The 7,061-nt window shown below is 34.2% G+C and overlaps 1 long non-coding RNA gene across 1 annotated transcript; it reads left to right on the top strand.

Annotated features, from left to right (window-relative positions):
• Nucleotides 1-2,404: 2,404 nt before the first annotated feature.
• Nucleotides 2,405-6,213, top strand: LOC141520959 (uncharacterized). The gene is made up of 3 exons (XR_012477811.1): nt 2,405-3,680; nt 3,795-4,057; nt 5,726-6,213. It is a non-coding gene; the product is annotated as an uncharacterized LOC141520959 (long non-coding RNA).
• Nucleotides 6,214-7,061: the final 848 nt, after the last annotated feature.

The following is a 7,061-nucleotide window of genomic DNA, read 5'->3' as shown; positions in this document are numbered from 1 at the left end:
CCCGGATGCAAAAGGAGATAAGAAAGCGATCTGAAGAAAATAATTCCTTTCTTTCAAATGTAGAATGGAGCTAAGGAAAACTGATGACTTTGTGAGAAATAAAGAAACAATAAAACAAAATCAAAAAAATGAAAAACTAGAAAAAAATGTGAAACATCTCACTGGAAAAACAACAACTTGGAAAACAGATCCAGGAGAGTTAATTTAAAAGCTACTGGAATAATTGAACGTCATTACCAGGAAAAGAGCTTAGACTTCATTTTTCAAGAAATTATCTAGGAAAGTTGCCCTGGTATCTTAGAAGCTGAAAGTAAAATAGAAATTGAGGGAATATACCAATCACCTCCTGAAAGAGGTCCTCAAATAAAAACTCCCAGGAATATTATGGCCAGCAGAATTCCCAAATCAAAGCAAAAATACTACAAGCAATCAGAAAAAAAAACAATTCAAATATCCCAAAACTACAGTCAGGACTGCACAAGATTTAGCATCTATATTACTGACTCATAGGGCTTGGAATATGGTAATTAAGAAGGCAATAGAAGTTGCATTACAACTGAGAATAACCCAGTGAAACTGAATATGCTCTCAGGGGAATAGACAAACGTTCAATGAAATAGGGGACTTTCAAACTTTCCTGTTGAAATGATCAGAGTTGGACAGAAAGTTTAATCTTCAAGTACAAGATTCAGGTGATGCATAGAGGGGGTGGATGGGAAGGACAAATTATGAGAAATTTAATACTGTTCCCTGTATGTCAAGATGATAGTGATAACTCATATAAAGGCAGTTAGAAGAAGTATGTGCAGGTAAGGTACAGGAGGGAGCTGAATATATAAGTATAATATAAAGATGAAGTTAAGAGGCAAGAAAGGGATGTACTTGGAGAAAGGGAAATGAGAGGTAGAACGGGCTAAGATTCTTTATGTAAAAGTGGCAAGAAAAATCTTTTGCAATGGAGTGAAAAGGGTGAAGGTGAGGGAGAATGAGTAAGCCTTCATTATCATGGGAAGTGGTTCAGAGAGGAAATAGCATTCATGCTCAATAGCATATAGTAATCTATCTTACCCTAGAGGAATAAAAGAGGATAGAGATGGGAGAAAGGGCCTGGAAGGATAGAAGAAAGGGAAGATTATAGGAGAAGGTAATGAGATATAACATACTTTTGAGGAGGGTTAGGGTGGAAGGAGAGAGAGAATAGAATAAATGGGGGTGAGGTGAAATAGGATAGGGGGTGAGGAGAAATAGGGATGGGGATGAGGAAGAATAGGATAGAGAGAAATACATCCAACAATTCCAACTGTGGGGGAAAAATACTGATGCAGCTTCTCTGATGGATTTATGATAATGTGATCCATCCTAGAAACAGAGACAATCATATCTATATACAGACTGAAATATACTTTTTTTTCTCTTGCTTTATTTTACTGAGTTTTCTCTATCTTTGTGGGGGGAGGGGGTTATGTTTATTTGAACAAGACTATTGTAGCAGTGATGTGAAAAATTAATATTCTTTTAAAAATTTAAAAAAATAGCAATGGAATGCCAAAACCAAGAATGAAGTAAGCTTGGCCAAAACAAATGGATAGGGAGGGGGAGGAGGGCAGAAATACAATTTCGATTCTTTTTTTCTGCTGTTCTTGATTTTTTTCTTTTTCAGTTATGTTCGCAGCAATTTAAATGTGATAAGGAGTAGTAAATTGCTTACAGTAAACAATCTAAGGATAGTTGACAAATACAACTGCTAACCCCTCAATACAATACAATACACCTGCAATTAATTTGCACATTCAGTGATATAGCAATAAAATTATCAAAGGAGGACTTTATAGTCCTAAAAACTTTAAAAACTGATCATCTAGGAGAAAAAAATAAATACCAGTAATCTCAATAATAAAGATTAGTGAAAAGGAATAGGACTTAGATCTACTATTATCTCAAGCTAAAGTAAAAGGAATTCATTAGCATTTTGGTTCTGATTTGGTCCTGAGTTACTTTAAATAGAAAAGCAACTAAATGGAGTTTTTTTCCTTGTAAAATATATTGCTATATTAGTCCTATTGTGAAAGTAGAAACAGAACAAAAGGAAGAAAAGCACAAAATAAAAATAAAATGAAAATAATATGCTTTGTTCTGCATTCAGACTAAAGCAATCCTTTCTCTAGAAGCGAGTAGTATTTTCCATCATGAATCTTTTGGACTTGATCATTGGATTGCTGAGAAGAACTAAATCAGTCATAGTTGATCATTGTCAAATGTGGCTGACAATTTTGTACAATATTCTGGTTCTGCTCATTTCATTTTTTATTTGCATTGCACACTTTCCAGATTTTCCTGACATCCAACTGCTTATCATTTCCTATAGTGCAATAGTATTCCATGATATTCATATCCCACAATTTGTTTAGACATTTCCCAAATGACATGGATACCCTCACCATCCAAATACATGTCATCATAAAAAGAGCTGAACTGCTTTTGTACAAATAGGTTTCCCCCCCTTTTTTTAAATAATCTCTTTGGGATATAGAGCTAGTAGTGGTATTGATGGATCAAAAAAAATTTAATTGCCTTTTAGGCATATTTTCACCAGTACATTATCATCCTAATTTTCCCATGTCTTTTAATGGAGCAATTTTGTACACAAGATTAAAAAATCAAATACACAAAATAATCTAGAATTTCATAAATGCAAGAACACTAGTTACTGGGATGAAGACACACTACTAGACAGAAACTGCTGGGAATGTTGAGAAGCAGTCCTGGGCAAATAAGATTCAAGTCAACTTCTCATACTGTTTACTCCAATAAGCTTCAAATGTTTATGGACTACCTATAAAAGATCATAGTATAAACAAATTAGAGAAGCAAATGATATTTATTTCATATTATGGGTAAGAAAAGAGTCTTGGATCCAAAAAAAGGTAGAAAGGATAATGGGAAATAAAATGAATAATTTTATTCTATAAAATTGAAAAGTCAATAGATTATGAAGTGTAACTTAGAAAAAAATATTTAACTGGGAAAAATCTTCAGTGCAAATTTCTCTGATAAAAGTTCAATATCTAATATATACAGGAAATTAATATACATTACAGTCTTATAGATGGATTGTCAAAGGACATGAATAGGCAGTTCTCCAAAGAAGAAACTTAAAGCAGTGAACAACTAGATCACTATCATTAGAGAATAGTAACTCAATGAAATAACTTTGAATTTCTACCTATTACATATCAGTGGCTAAGGTAATCAGAAGAAAGTAACAATTATTGGCAGGGCTATCTGTGGCAGGAAACACACATTGATACACTAGTGATAAATAAATACATTAGGAAAGCAATTTGAAGATATGTCCCCAAACACATAAAATTCTCCATATCCTTTGACGTAGTGATTCCTTGCATTGAAACTGTTAGCAACAGACACTGTCTTGCACCACCTCGTTCCTTCTCCCCCCCCATCCCGGCCCCAACTTCAATTCCTATCCTGAAACCAAAATGGTAGCACGACCCAATTTCATGAATGCAGAAAGACAACTTTCTAAGCTAAATGAATACCCCCTACAGCATATGGGCAATCTACCCTCCAAGGAAATCAGATAAAAAGATGCATATGGACAAAAATTTAATCTGGAAGCCAAGTGGTCATCTATTAACTGAGGAATGGCTGTGCAAATTATGGTATGTGACTGTTGGGATATTATTGCACCTTAAGAAACAAAGTAATAGATTCATAAAAAAATTATAATACCTAAGATGTTTTATATAAACTAACTGATGCATGTTATTATGCAGAATCAGGTGGAGTTAAGTACTATTCTAAAGGACAACATTGAAAGACTTAAAAATTCCCCTCAATGTAATGACCAATAACAGCACCAGAACATTGACTGATCAAGCTTGCTGGCAAACCACTTGAGAAAGAAGAGTTAGGCAGCAGGCGGAGACTAAAGCAGACATTTTTAGAAACATTCCATGTGGAAGGAATTCTGTATCTGGAGTCAGCATGACCTGAATTCATTTTCAGCCTCAAACACTTTTTCATTGTGTGGCTTCAGGTAAGACACTTAACTTTCATTTGCCCCATTTTGTTTCAATTTTAAAATGGAGATAAGACCACCTAGTATATAGGATTGTTGTAAGGATTAAATGAAATAATTTTTAAATCTCTTAGCCCAGTCCCTGGCAGAGAGTAGGCTATTATATAATTAAATGTTTGTTCATTCCCTGCCTCTCTCCTCAAACACAACAAATACAAATTTGCTTATTTTAGCTATACACATTTCTTATGGTAGAATTTATATTTGGAGAGGGAGAGGTACTATGGGGAAAGGCGTAGGTAATGATAGTGATGCAAAAAAAGGAAAAGCTAATGAAATATTCAAAAAAACACAAAAGAGATTAGAAGAAAGTACAGAGGGGAACAAAAATGACAGTATTTGAACTTTTATGTTAAATATGATATAGATTTTTTTAAAAACTATGTATGGTAGGTGTACAGTTTCACCTGCAATTTTATTTTTACTATTTATTTTTAGGAATATTCATGTTTGCTGGTGACTTATATTTATAATAATAAAAATAATATAAAAACATACTGTACAAACAATATGAGAGATAGTTCCAGGTAAGCTTTGACGGATTAACTTGGATCACAAATTTTGGAGCCCTAGTAATTTTGCCTACATTAGTGCTAGCATTGAAACTTAGCACAGGATATTGTCTAATGCCAAATGACCATGCCTCCTCTTCTTCCCTCCACCTCAATCCCTGCCCCTCCTTGAAATGGAAATGGCAGCAGAGTCCAGTTTTACTAAATACAGAAACAAAACTTCATAGGTTAACAGGAGATCCCCACCTAGAGCATACTTGCAATCTACTCTCACATTGTGGGCTTTATGTTGTGGCCTCCAAAGGGAAGGCAGAGCTTCCTAGCTTCTCAAAAGAGGATCTCTAGAATCTGTCTCAGGTTCGGGAGGTTTTATTTGATTTTGCTTTTGTGTAGTTAATAACCTAGTGTTTCTCTAGGCAACAATAGTAGTGAAACAACCTTAGAATTGCTTTTTAAAAAATTCAAAAACATTTGAAAATGTTTTCCATTTTATACCAACAGCAAAAATTCACAGCATGGAGAACAAAAGAATGCCTTTTCATTTTTTAAAATGTCTTGAAATATGTGCAACTTTGATAAAGTTTCAGAGAGCTCTGAGAGACCATGCAGGGCCTAAGAGTATTGCACTGCCATTATTTAATCTTCACTTGACCCTTCAAATGGCCTATCCCAATAACCTACTCATCATGGAACCCTCAGGATTTCATTTTCCTAAACTCCTCATAAAGGACATTTTTCTCTAGATCAGTTGTTTATAGTTCTTTTCTGAAACACTTAGAAATGCTGTGAGTTATTTCCAATATCCCACTAAACTTGTCATTATAGGAGATGGACGTAGGTGAGCTGAACTAAGAATTTTGGGCTTGAAAAGATAATGATTTACACCACAGACAGGAGTGCCCCAGTTTCCAATGTGACTGCTCAGTTATATATCATACAACCAGTGAGAGAACACATCCTTTCATAAATCATAATAGATCCACCATTGGAGTTTAATATAATAAAAGTCTTATATTAATGGATAAAATAACTATGAATTCTGAACCAGAATGTGATTTATTGATTTGCAATTAGGAGATAGCTGTCTTAAACATTTCACTATTTATATCCTTAGTTGATGAGAACTCTCGTCTAGCATATAAGAACAATGTTATACAGGGAAAGTCATCTCCAAGAGGGAGAGAAAATTTCCCAGAATGAAATTTTGAAGAAGAAAAATTACAATGAGAAAAAAGGGAAAGATAAGTACAAGGAACTATGATCCAACTTAGGTTTTTTTTTTTTCTTAGGTTTTCGGCAAGGCAATGGGGCTAAGTAGCTTGCGCAAGGGCACACAGCTAGGTAATTATGAAGTGTCTAAGGGTGGATTTGAAGTCAGGTACTCCTGACTCCAGGGCCTGTGTTCTATCCACTGCACCACCTAGCCGCCACCTAGGCGCCCCCTTACCCCAACTTAGATTTATAAAAGACATAAACAGAAGCCAGAAACTAAGGATATGGAGGATAAATACAAAAGGATTACATTAAGTGTATTACAAAAATGTCATCATGAATGCAAAAACTAAAATCAAAGGAGGCTGGGGGAGGGTAGAGGTATAGATAAAAGAAAAGTTTGGGTGCCTTTTATAAGCAATATAGAGAAAATGAGATTCAAAAAGGGATCAAACAGCCACCCTGAATGAGATAATACTAACAGATGATAGCTAAAAGGCAGTCGTATTTGACTGTGTAGTTTTTTGTTTTCTTTGACAAGAAGAATTATTTGAAAAGATGTGGAAAGGAAAAAATAAAAATAACTAATGAAGAATTGAAATTCAAGAAAAGGAAGGAGACAGTAAGTGAGCACAAATAGATGCCCTTGAGTTCAAATCACCACCAGGAAAAGAACTACATCTCAGGATGCAGAAATACCCTGGTGGAAATGATGACTTCCTTTTAGTGATCTCCAAAAGATTCTGGAGACAAAGATTGGAGTCTTGAACTGGAAGAAATATCTAATTTTCAAAGCAGGAAAGAAAATCTAATCTATGATGGAATATTAAGCAAAATTCTGGAAAAGATTATAAATGGAATAATAAGCAAATTAGAAATGGAATAATAAGACTACAAAGAGGCAGCAGAGTTTCAAGAACAACAGATCATTCACATTGAACTCGTTATTTAAAATAGAGCTGTAAGACCAGTAGTCATGCAAAAGTTATAATTTACTTACATTTTAATTATTGCTAATATTGTGGGCATGAGGAAAATATGTGAGTTAGATAGAAGTACAGTTTAGATGAATTAGTGAAATAATGTCCAAAACTAGGGAAAGCATTTAGATATTTTTTTCAGATTTGCAAAGTATTTTTCCATACATTAAGTAATATTTATCTTCCCTGTAACCCCTTAAAATAAATAGTTTTCTCTCCATTTTACAGATGAGAAAACTGGAGAAATGCTTAAGTAAC

This window comes from Macrotis lagotis, chromosome 1 (genome assembly GCF_037893015.1).
Source record: "Macrotis lagotis isolate mMagLag1 chromosome 1, bilby.v1.9.chrom.fasta, whole genome shotgun sequence".
Classification (NCBI taxonomy): Eukaryota; Metazoa; Chordata; class Mammalia; order Peramelemorphia; family Peramelidae; genus Macrotis; species Macrotis lagotis.
This window is presented reverse-complemented; position numbering and strand designations above follow the sequence as displayed.